At 42.1% G+C, this 12,213-nt stretch overlaps 1 protein-coding gene across 1 annotated transcript in view; it reads right to left on the bottom strand.

The window, feature by feature from the left end:
• Nucleotides 1-12,213, bottom strand: part of FSTL3 (follistatin like 3) — a 94,375-nt gene that overhangs the window by 17,756 nt on the left and 64,406 nt on the right. The gene's annotated exons all lie outside the window — the stretch shown is intronic.

The raw sequence follows: 12,213 nt of genomic DNA, 5'->3' as shown, positions 1-12,213 counted from the left end.
TTAGGGTATTTTGGGTGCCACACTGCCTGTCATGCAACTACATCCTCATACTAGTGAATGGGATCAATTTTTTTGCAGCCCCATTCATTTGAGTGATGGAGTAACACGACCAGCCAGCATAACTGTCAGTGTGACAACAGGGATTGCTGTGCAGTGCTATTCAAGGGATATAAAATCATTGTTTAAATAGCCCCTTGGGCAAAGCCCCATTGTTTAAATAGCCCCTTGGGCAAAGAGAGACATTCAGATACCAAGGAGGTTAAGTTAATCCCCAGTGGGCCAGACTGATCCATTGTGCTCTGGTGTCTTCTTCTAGCGATCAGCCAATCAGCGGCTGAGGCAAGACCCAGCTGCATCTGCTGATTGGCTGAGCGGACAGTTGAAGAGCCAGAGCCCAGCAAACATCAAGCTCAGTGTGCCAGGTTTGGAAAAGAAAGAGGTTGTCTGTGGTAAGATATGCCCCCCCTTCCCCCCCCCCCCCCCCCCCCGCACTGTGCCTATATCAGCAAGAAAGGAAGAACCTTACTTGTATGGGTGCACTGTAAGATCAGTCTGGCCCCCAGGGGGTTAAGTAGGAATGCAATGCATCCTCACTTAACCCCTTGAGTGCTAGACCGTAAGCAGCTATCTGTAAAGATGCTGCATACTGTAAGGGGCAGAACATCGGTCAAAATTATGGGTTTTGCTCCTGCTTTTATTTGTGTCTCTCTTTTTGTTTTTCTGATATCGTTATCCTGAAGATTGTTAGATTCCATGGACTACGTGGATGAGCAGCGGATTGTTTTTATTTTTTATTAATAAAATGGGTCTTACTGTTAATCAGTAAAATGGCTAACACCCCCCCCCCCACCCCCCCCCCCCCACACACAAATTTTTACCCCATTACCCGCCACCACAGGGGTACTGGGAAAAGCCGCGGACCAGCAGTCCGAGAGGAACAAAAGAGGCACTCCTGGACTGGAAAATGGCAGCTTTTTGTTTGTTCGTTTTACCTGGCTTGTTATAGAAATGGAAGGAATCCTACACGCTTATTTTTATTTATTTATTTTTTTAAAGTGTGTAGGGTTCCCCAATTTCCATAACTAGCAAGGTCAAAAACCAAACAGCAGAAGCCTGGAATTACCAGGGTGGGAAGGGCCATTTATTTTGGCCCTCCCCAGCCTAATAACACCAGCCTGCCAATATCCAGTCCAGGAGAGCCAGTACCCCTGTGGTGATGTATACTGAGGTAGTGATGGTGGTGGTGATTAGTATTAGCCATTATACCAGTTAACACTAAGCCCCCTCTATCAGATTGCTTCCACGTCTAAGCCTGTAAAGAAAATACACATTCAAAAGAAAAATGTATCAACCCCCCATTGACCATTTTATAAAAAAAACCAAAAACTATCCACTGCTCATAGACATAGTCCATAGATTCCAGCTTAATCCTCAAGACACCGATATCTGAAAAACAAAAAGGAGAGACACACACAAAAAAGCCAGGAGCAGAACATCCGTCATTTTGACAGGTATTCTGCTCTTTACAGTATGCAGCATCTTTAAAGATAGCTGCTTACAGCCAGCCACCCAAGGGGTTTAGTGAGGACGCATTGCAACAATCTGACCCCCGGGGGTTGAGGATGCCAGGTTGATCTCATACTGCACCAGTAATAGAAATAAGGAGGTTAACTGACCCAATTTATTGCAGGGACAGACACAGTGCACAGGGTGGCGTGGCACTCATACTGACCATAGACGTCATCTTTCTTTTCCAGACCTAGCACACTAAGCTTGCTGTGTGCCGGGCACTGGCTCTTTTAAATGTCTCAGCCTCATCCAATCAGCGGCTGAGGCAGGACACCGAGATGAAACTGTAGAAGTATCTGCTCTGATCTGAGAAGATTATGCAGGACACAGGGGGGGAGGGGTTAAAGTGACTCTGTTCCCACAATCTCACCACACCACTTGTACCTTCAGATAGCTGCTTTTAATCCAAGATCTGTCCTGGGGTCTGTTCGGCAGGTGATGCAGTTATTGTCCTAAAAAACAACTTTTAAACTTGGATCCCTGTGTCAAAGTGGCGTGGCCTAGAGTGTCTGTGCATTAGGCTGGCACAACCTCTCTGTCCCTCCTCCCCGCCCTCTTCATCATTATGAATGCCCCAGGCAGGTATTCTCCTATTCATCAGCTGTGTGAACACTGCACATGGGCTGGATCATTAAGACACCTGTGCAGTGCTCACTGCAGAGGAATAGGAAAAATCCTGCCAGTGGCATTCCTAATGATGAAGAGGGCAGGGAGGAGGGACGGAGGGGTGGTGCAAAGTTAGGGCACAGATACTCTAGGCCATGGCAGTTTGACCCAGGGCTGCAAGTTTAAAAAGTTGTCTTTTAGGACAATAACTGCATCACCTGCCGAACGGACCCCAGGACAGATCTTGGATTAAAAGCAGCTATCCGAAGGTACAAGTGGTTTGAGGGGGACAGATTGGCAGTACAGAGTCACTTTAACTTAACTTGTGGCCCAAAAATGCCATACACATAAGCTATGGCATTTTCTAGTGGAGCAGAAGGCCATCGTTTGCAGAAAAAAGTTAAACCCTCAGCATTCTGCGTTTTGAAAAAACTGCCATATAGCTTAAAAAACATCACAGCAAGAAAACACCAAGTATGTAAGGTATTTCATGAACTTCCATTCACTTCCAGCTAAAACTGGACTGTTGGCGTTTTTGCAAAAAAATTACTAAGGCACTGAGAGCAAGAAATACACAATGATTATTACTTTGGTCTTTGTAGGTTCATTCTCTTTCTGATTTCTTGAACCACGCAGCATAACAGTAAATAACTCTAGGGCAACTGCTAGTATTCCTATGCTGCAAATAAATACTATCAGAGTGTCTCTTTAAGTCGGAGGAGTTAGGAAGATATAAGACATGTGTTTGAGCGGACGGACTGTTCCTTCCCTTGCTGCCAAATGTTTACACTGTTTTCTGCTGCTTTTCTTAAGAATACAAAATGTGTTTCTTTCTTTTCACTTTCCAAGAAAACACAAGAAAGAGAAAAGATATTCAAAGTAAAAACAACATTCCTTTTGATAGAATAGAGCAAGGCAAACATTCTTGCAATTATGGATTCTATCAAGTTAACATATCTGAAGATTTTGCCCAAAAACAAGACATATTTTTCCTTTTACTGTGCCAGCTGGTTTATCTTTCAAAAATCTTGTAAATAATTTATTTATTTATTTAGTTTCCTGATTTTTCCCCCCCTAACAATCACTAAGTAAATGCTAAAGCCATAAAATCTGCCGAGCATTTGGCAGATATCTGTGTAAAATTGTACACAGGCCCCCATATACTGTAATTTGTTTCCTAAGAAAGACAAAAAGAAAATAAAACTTTGAAACAGAACTTTCTTTTTGTGGTTTCACACACAACATGTTTGTAAAAACTTGAAAATCACCTGTTACATGTTTGAAAATGCTGCAGCTTTATTACATTTAATATCTACAGTAACCTGTAAAACTTGGTTAGTATGGTTACAGCATGTTTATTTTCTTCATTTTGATCAGTCTTTTTCTGTGTTGTTTGGCACAGTTTTTATACCTTTTTGTATTAATGTGTCAAAAAGAATAGTTCTTTCCTTGTTAAAAAAAAACAAGCCTGCATCAGAACTCCCCACAGCATACTATGGAAAGTGCGGCTGGAGCCGCTGGCTCCATAGTGTGCACTGACATGGTTTTCTGTGGTAGCTATTCACATGATTCCATATGATTCCCATAATCATTAATAGGAGTTTCTTAAGCGTAACTGTCATATTTTTTTTTATTGTAGAAATCAGTAATATAAGCGATTTTAAGAAACTCTGTAATAGGTTTTATCAGCCAAAAAAGCCTCTTTCTGTACTCAAGAAGCAATCTCCCAGCCTCCCCCCCCCCCCCTGACTTCTTATCTGTGCATTATCAGGCAAACAAGTCTTCATTACAGAGAAGCCAGTGAAGACGGGCTCTGCTCTCTCCATTATAAGCCTATGAAGGGGGGAGGGGCTGAGGGAGATGAGGGAGCAGGAAGAGGTGACATGAAGGTCAGCTGTTTGTAGACTCTCTGGGCACCTAAACCGCAGGATTCTGGGGTCAGAAAGGTCAGTGCTTATCTATGAACTTACTGAGAGAAGATTGCAGGGTGTTGTGCTTTGCAGAAATCCTCCGTGCTCAGTCACTCCTAACAGCCCCTCCCCTCTCCATAGCCACATAATGGACACAGAAATCCTGCTTCTTCTGAAGTGAGGGGGGAGGCTGGGAGATTGCTTTTTTAGTACAAAAGGAAACTGTTTTGGTTTATAAAACCTATTACAGAGTTTCTTAAAATCGCTTGTTCTGTTGATATTTAATGTTTTCAAAAAAATGACCCTGAAATGACAGTTACGCTTTAACCTTTAAAATTTTGGCCTTCAGGACACATTCCCATTAACCTTTTAAGGACGGAGAGAATTTTCGTTTTTGCGTTTTCCTTTTTTCCTCTTTGTGTTTAAAAGGCCATAGCACCTGCATTTCTCACCTAAAAACATAACGGCAATATCAAACATGTTTATTTATTTATTGATTTTTTTATTTTTATTTTTTTTATAAAATGGGAAAAGAGGGGTGATTCATACTTTTATTAGAGGAAAGATTTTTTTTTAAATTAATGAAAATACTTTTTTTTTTACACTTCTAATACAACTACACTGATCTCCCATAGAGATCAGTGTAGCTGTATAACATAGCACCAATTGCTCTATTGCTTTGGTCTGCTGCAGACCATTGCAATAGAATACCGAGCCAGGATCAGCGTCATTCAGACGCTGAGGCCCTGCACAGTAAGAGGAAGGAATCCCGCCACTGAACACCAGGGAAGGCTGCATTTAAGACAGTTAGATGCAGCTGTCTTGCAACAGCGGCCGTACTTTTACGAAAATATACAATGTGTGAACATAGCCTTAGGGTATGTAACATCACAAGAACAGGGGAGTTGACAGTAAGGCACCAGTACACCTATCACACATTCCCTGCCATGTACCAGCAATGGTGAAATTTACTCAACACTATTAGAGCAAGGTATCATCTATATAACACATCCTATACCCAAAAGTGTCTGGTGTATACACACCTCCTATGGCCACACAATTACTATGCTGTAATAGAATTGCCATCCCACAGTGTTAGTTGCTTGCATTGTATTTTTGTTTGTGATGTTCCCATAATCATATGATTCCCATAATCATTAATAGGAGTTTTTTAACCTTTAAAATTTTGGCCTTCGGGACACATTCCCATTAACCTCTTAAGGACAGAGCCAATTTTTTTTTTTTTGCGTTTTCGTTATTTTCTACGTGCATTTTTACCTAAAAACCCACATGAGCCCTTATTTTTTGCGTCACTAATTGTACTTTGCAATGGCAGATGTAATTTTTGCATAAAATATGCTGCGAAACCAGAAAAAAATTATATGAGTGGTGAAATTGAAAAAAAAAACAAAAACAAATTCTTTTACTATGTAGGGTGTCGTTTTTATGTTCCTCAAGTCGGTATGATTAAAACAATATGCAACTTGCATAACTTTTATATTATTTGATGGCTTTAAAAAAAATAAAACCTTCTACAGAAAATAAACGTTCTTTAAAATTGCTCTATGACCATGCTTGGTCTATCGGGCTGATGGAGGTGTAATTTTTTGTGCCATGATGTGCTCTTTCTAGTGGTACCTTGATTGTGTAAATGCGACTTTTTGATCTCTTTTTATTACAATTTTTCTGGATTTGATGCGACCAAAAATGTGCAATTTTTGCACTTTGGCGGGTGTTTGCGCTTATGACGTTTACCGTGCGAGATAAGGAATGTGATAAATTAATAGTTCAGGCAATTATGCATTACGCGATACCAAACATGTTTATTTATTTATTTAATTTTTATTTATAAAATGGGAAAAGGAGGGTGATTCAAACTTTTATTAGGGGAGGGTTTTTTTTATCAATGAAAAAACTTTTTTTTTTTACACTTATACAGTAATTAGAAGTCATAGAGATCAGTGTACTTGTATTGCACAGCACCGATCCATCAGATCGGTGCTCTATTGCTTTGGCCTGCTGCAGACCATTGCAACAGAATACCAAGCCGGGATCAGCATCATTCCGACGCTGAGGCCCTGCACGGTAAGATGAAGGGATCCCCCCTCCGCGATCACATCCCGGGGGGGGGGGGGGGGGGGGATAAAAAAAAACTCCCTCACTTCCGGGTCCGTGTGAAGTGAATGGGATAGAAAAGGCTGCCGGTGCACTTTTCATTGGCTGGAGCGCATCACATGGCTTCCAGCAAGCTCAGCCAATCAGGGCTGAGCAAGCTGGAAGCCATGTAATGCGGTCAAGCCAATGAAAAGGCTGCCTTTTCATGTCCCATCCACTTTACATGAAGACGCCGAGAAGGAAGAAGACCTGGCCCGCCCTCTGCTGTGATGACATTGTCACAAAATGGCGCCCGGGAGAAGAGGACATGTCCCATCCACTTTACAAGAAGACGCCGAGAAGGAAGAAGACCTGGCCCGCCCTCTGCTGTAATGACATTGTCACAAAATGGCGCCCGGGAGAAGAGGACATCACACGGTCTCACGCGTCTCCTCCTCTCTCCGCTCAAAGAATTGACATGTCAATTCTTTGAGTGGAGAGTGGAGCTGCGCAAGCCCTCCCATAGAGATGTGGTCTGACACTGAGCAAGGCGGGAATCTTCGGCAGAAACTGCTGCAGCGGAATTCTGCCCCATTTGCTCAGTGTGAACATATCCTAAGTGTTAGTAACGGTGTGATGTTTGAACATATTTAAGTGATTCCGAGACTTTTTGTGACTTCAGCTGCGGAATTCCGACGATCTTGCTCAGTGTAAACTGGCCCTTAGAATGAATAAAGCTGTATTCACAAACTAAATCCACCGTCCTTCCGTATTGACATGTCCTGTCAATTGTTTGGGCTGATGGCGGATTTTGTTTAAGAATATTATTGGTTCTATGGGGCAAGTGGAACTTCAAGAGAAGTCTGCCACATGGCCTACTCTTGAAATTCCGCCGCATATTCCGTTGTGGGAACATACCCTAAGACTTTTTTCAGGGGTAATTTTTTATTAAAAGAAGTGGTGACCCTGACATAGAAGAAGGTCTGGATGCAGCAGACCTGTAATGGAATAGATGACACTGCAGGAATAAATATATATATATGAATATATATATAAGTCAATATATCATAAGTCAATAAGTCAAATTTATTTTCACATCATTTTCAGAGTACACAAAAGATAATATGATATAGATTAAGAATAGCAGTATCATTACTTAAAGACTAAATTAGATATTTATCCAATCTCGTCCAAAGAAACAGCATATCAGAATCTTCTTTCATATTTAAAAACGCCTCTAAAAATTGAAAGTTAAAATCTGATGGTCAGATCAGAACTATGGACAACTACTATACTGTTCCTTTGCAAGAGGTTTTATAAATCTCCCCTAACTTTTTTCAATAAACATTTTACATTTAATTAATTTACAACGACCCTAATATAAGTACGCTTTTGCAATGTACTTTGTATTTGCTGTGTTCCTTTCAAATATAAAAACAAAAATGTATAACTGTTCTAAGAAGATATTCTAATGTTTTGAGGGGTAACAGCAATGTTCTATGCTTGCAGCTAATATTTCTCATACAATGAACACTTATGCACCTGCCCAATAACATAGTTTTTGAAACTGTTTTCAAATGTTGGCAAGTATGCTTTGACAAACAGTGCTGCCAACATAATCTGTATACATCAGCGTCTGTTTGGCAGCATGGAAAGAGGAAGTGTAGTCATGTGATCATGTTCATTGCACTACTGAGTCTTTAATTGCAGGCTTAATTACTGTAACTCTCATGTAAATACTAGCATGGAGGGTGCAGAGGGTGTGGAGGTAGCAGTCACACCCAAGCTTGGTTTCTAAGGCCCCTTTGCAACATAGGAAGAGACCAGTTTTATAAATGGACCATGGTATTTGGTCACTTGGTTTGGTCTTTAGTAATAGGACTCACATTTATTTGGTCATGTACTGCTGTCATGTTGTTTTATCGTGTACATATGTTTCATTTCATTTGTCATTTCTCTCCCCCCCCCCCCTTTCCTTTTTCTTCTTTTCCTCCTTTTAACAACCTTGTGTTTGAACACATATGCACTCAAAACAACCTCGATGGCAGGTACATGTTTGTTAAGGGCACACTCCACAACACAATGACTTATGGACTTGTGGACTTATATGCACCCTGGTCAGATCCCTTGGTTACTCAGGGTGCTGGACATGGTGGAGATCTTCAGAGATGGCCTTCTTCTCCTGGGTGTAGATCTAAACCTGGCGATAGAACTAGCTCTAGGCACATCTCTGATGTCCTACACAAAAAATTTTAAAGCACTGAAGAAACTCAAGGCAACCCTTAAGGCCATATTACACGGCCCAACTCTGAGGAGCAAACGAGCGCTGTTAGCACTCGTTTGCTCCTCATTCCCTGCTCGCTCCTGCCACTATTACACGTGGCTGCAGCGTGCGGGTGAGTCCGGGGAGGGCCAGGGGAAGCTGCGGGGGGCTGCCCAGGTGATCGCTGATCGTCCGGGCAGCCCATTAGATATAGCGGCGGTCTGCTGCCGTCGCTCCTATTCCATGGAGCGGTGGCACCAGATCGCTGCTATAAAGGTCGTTTCTCTTTCAACATGTTGAAAGACAAACGACTTCAACGATCAGCCAACATGAACGATGTCGGCTGATCATTGCCTCCTATTCCATGGGACGATTATCGTTAGCATACGGCCGATAGTCATTCCGTGGAATAGGGCCTTTAGGGAGATGTCCATGACAGATACAGACTAATCTCTTTCTTTCTGACTCTTATCTTATTTCCCTTTATAACACCATTATTAAGCAAATCACAATTTCTGATCACGCCCCAATCTCGGTTCAGCTTAATCTTTCCTCTCTTCCTGTTAAGCAATGGTCCTGGAGTCTTAATGAAACTTTCACAGATAATGATGCAAATGCTGAGAGATTGAGAGATTCCTTTTGAAACATTCTTTGGTATAAACGATAACAATGAAATATCAGACACAATTTTATGGGAAGCACATAAAGGCATTATTAGGGGCTCCTCATAATTCCATGTGGGGTTTAACCAACTATATTCTACAAAATCCTGTGTACTCTGTCCCCACATCCTCTGCCCTTAAAGAACATTTCATGTTGGCTTCAAAAATCTTTCAGATAAATCTATCTGTGTAAACGCACCCTTAGGGTCCTATTACACTGAGCGATTTTTAACAATTAACGAAAAACGATCGCAAACGAGATTGTTTATCGTTAACCTGAAATCCTTCACCATATTACACAGAACGATAATCATTAGTTATGGTCGTTACTACGATCGTTATTGCGATTGTTACTATGATCGTTTATTTCTTCTGATCCCAGAAACACAATGAACAATGTGCAATTACACTGAAAGATTAGTGAAAATGTGGAATTACAGCGAACGATTAGCGAACAATTAATGATAATTTTAGGTTCAGATCTATATCAACGATCAACGACATCCGAACGATTTTCCAATCGTTGCCTGCAATTACACAGAACGATTATCGCATGATAATTGTCCCGTGTAATAGGGCCCTTAGGGTTTCTCATTAGGACTTATTAGGAAGTAATTACTGCGGTACTTATGCAATTACTAGTCATTGTCCTTATGTTCTATGAGAAATGTGAAATGTGAATAAATCCCAAGAACTTTATATACCTTGCAGACCATTTGAATGGGATGGACTTCTGTATGTGCAAGAGAGTGACATTGTCCACTGACATACTTTGTTCACTGATTTTTAAAATTTTAAAAGATTTGAAGAAGGGGAGGAAAAGATATTTTAGGGTCGGTTACAAAGACCAAGAGGTCATCCACCAAAGCAGCAGTTTAGTGCCCGTCTTTACTGAATGTGAATCTGAGGGTGGGCCCTAATGGATTGTAGCAACGTTTCCATAACTAAGACAAAGAGGGTGTGGGACAATGGGCAGCCTTGTCTTGTAATACAAAACGCGGGGAACAGGCGACCATTAACCAGCACTCTTGCCGAAGAACTAGAGTATAAAGTAAAGATAGCAGAAATAAAAAAAGAGGGAAACCAAATTTTTCTATTATTTATGTGATATAGCTTTTTATAGTATATCAGGTTTTTCAGTGTTTGTTCCTAGTAGTATGAGCGGAATTCTAAGGGACATAACATGGTATACAATGTTGATAAGTGTAAGGAATATGGACAGCCCTGTCCTTATTCATGAATATGTAAAGTGGTTTTAGGTGTGGTGTGGTTTATATGTATTCATGCAGTGGATATTTTATAGATTGTGATTGATATTTTATAGATTTAGTCTAATAGCAATAACCCATAGCTGACACAAGTTAATCATATGGACTTATTGATTAGCTTGGAGTCAGGCCGTCTGTTTACCTTGTGTAAAAGACCAAAAGTCTCTCTGCATGGGGGAATAAGCGTGGAGCTGTAAAGAAGATGGTGGAGTAGATTGTGACTAGAGTGTTGTCTTCGCACCTCTGAGGCAGGCTCACTGACTCCATGCCAGCAGGGGGTGAACTCTCTTTGAGGAAAGGAATAGGAATATGAAATCTTCCATAACTTTCTTCAGATAAAACATAGAGCCACAGAACCAATTTCCTAGCGTCGGTTATGATGACATGGCCTGTCTACCTGTGCTCATCATGCCATAAGGGGTATCTCACCTTCTGAGTGTCCGAGGCATATGATGTTTGATATGCCAGGAATCAGAACGGCGAGATATGAATTATGAACAAGGGCTGGGACCCGTACCATTGATAGGGTGCCTGGGAAAGTATCTTTTTTGATATGTCCAAGTGTGTTCCCTTGAGGGCTGAGGGGGGCAGCTGAAGCTCTGCCCAAAGGGGCTGAGTTACAGATGTCAGGTGACGCCCTCAGTCCAACCCTTTCAGGTCTTACATAAAAGTGAGACCTAGGGAACATGTCATGGTCACAAAGTTGGGGATCCAATCGAATTGGTTTGTGCACCACTTTCTAAGCCCAAATCCCCTGGGAAGGAAGAACCTATACGACGCTTCCTGTGCTAAGTATTAGAACTTTCTTATTTTATCCCTTTTGTTTTCATTGTTTGCAGTGTCTGTATGTCTTTTTGTAACCATCTTTTTGTAACCAAGTACTGTCCATTTTAATGCATTAAACCTAAAAGTTTGATGGTTTGTCTTGTAGCCTAAACGAACCTAGTTAGCTCCAGGAAGAGTGCATGTGGGGTGTGTGACCGTATAGTGTATGACCGGGTGGCTTACTCTACCGTGTGGGTGTGTCTGCTTGCGAGTGGAACACTCTTGGGGTTCCCTGTCTCCCCAGTAAGGTAATAGATAGGGTGGTGGCAGCAAAGTTGTGTATGTATGTTGTGTTTGGGTGTCTGGCAGCGGCTGGAAGGTTACGTGTATGACGACAGCCGGTGGGTCCCAACATAGCCAGGTTCTGTGTGCGTGCTTCGTGGATGTGTGTCTGGCTGCGGTCAGTGGGTCACGTGTATGACAGCGACTGGTGGGTCCAGATACAGCGAAGTGTCGTGTTTGTGTTGGCCAACGAGCAGGCAGTGTTCGTGGCCAAGTGGGTGTCTGGTGTCGGGGTGTGCGGAAGGCGGCAGGTGGCGATTTACGCTCGAGTTACGGCCCGGGAGCAGGGCGTAAAGCGTGAGTGCGTGAGGTGAATCGACCTGTAGGGCTAGAGCAACCCAGGGGAGTCCAGAGCCCCAAGTTCCTTTGATTTCCTTGTCTTGTCCTTCTCCCCCCCCTTTTGGTCCTTGTTTTAGATCCTTTCCGCCTGGTGTGGTTAGGACTCCCCTCCCCCTTGTCAGGGCCGGCGCAGGTTGGCGCGCGTGGTCGTGACAATAAGTATGTCAGTATTATCTTTACTCTCTACTTACTTACTTCTCATAATAGAATGCCGGAAGGCCATCTGGTCCCTGATATCTATCATTAGTAAAAAAAAAACAAAAAAACCCTTGCAACTTACTTAATTTTAGGGGCTGTTATCAGGACAAAGTAGTGCATCCTTATTGGAGGCAGACAAGGATGGGAAGGAGACATTCTCAAGAAAAGAGAGGGTTGCCGTATGCCTATCTTGTTGG

This window comes from Dendropsophus ebraccatus, chromosome 3 (genome assembly GCF_027789765.1).
Source record: "Dendropsophus ebraccatus isolate aDenEbr1 chromosome 3, aDenEbr1.pat, whole genome shotgun sequence".
In the NCBI taxonomy this organism is placed as follows: Eukaryota; Metazoa; Chordata; class Amphibia; order Anura; family Hylidae; genus Dendropsophus; species Dendropsophus ebraccatus.
The sequence above is the reverse complement of the archived record's forward strand: the minus strand, read 5'-3'. Positions and strand labels throughout refer to the sequence as shown.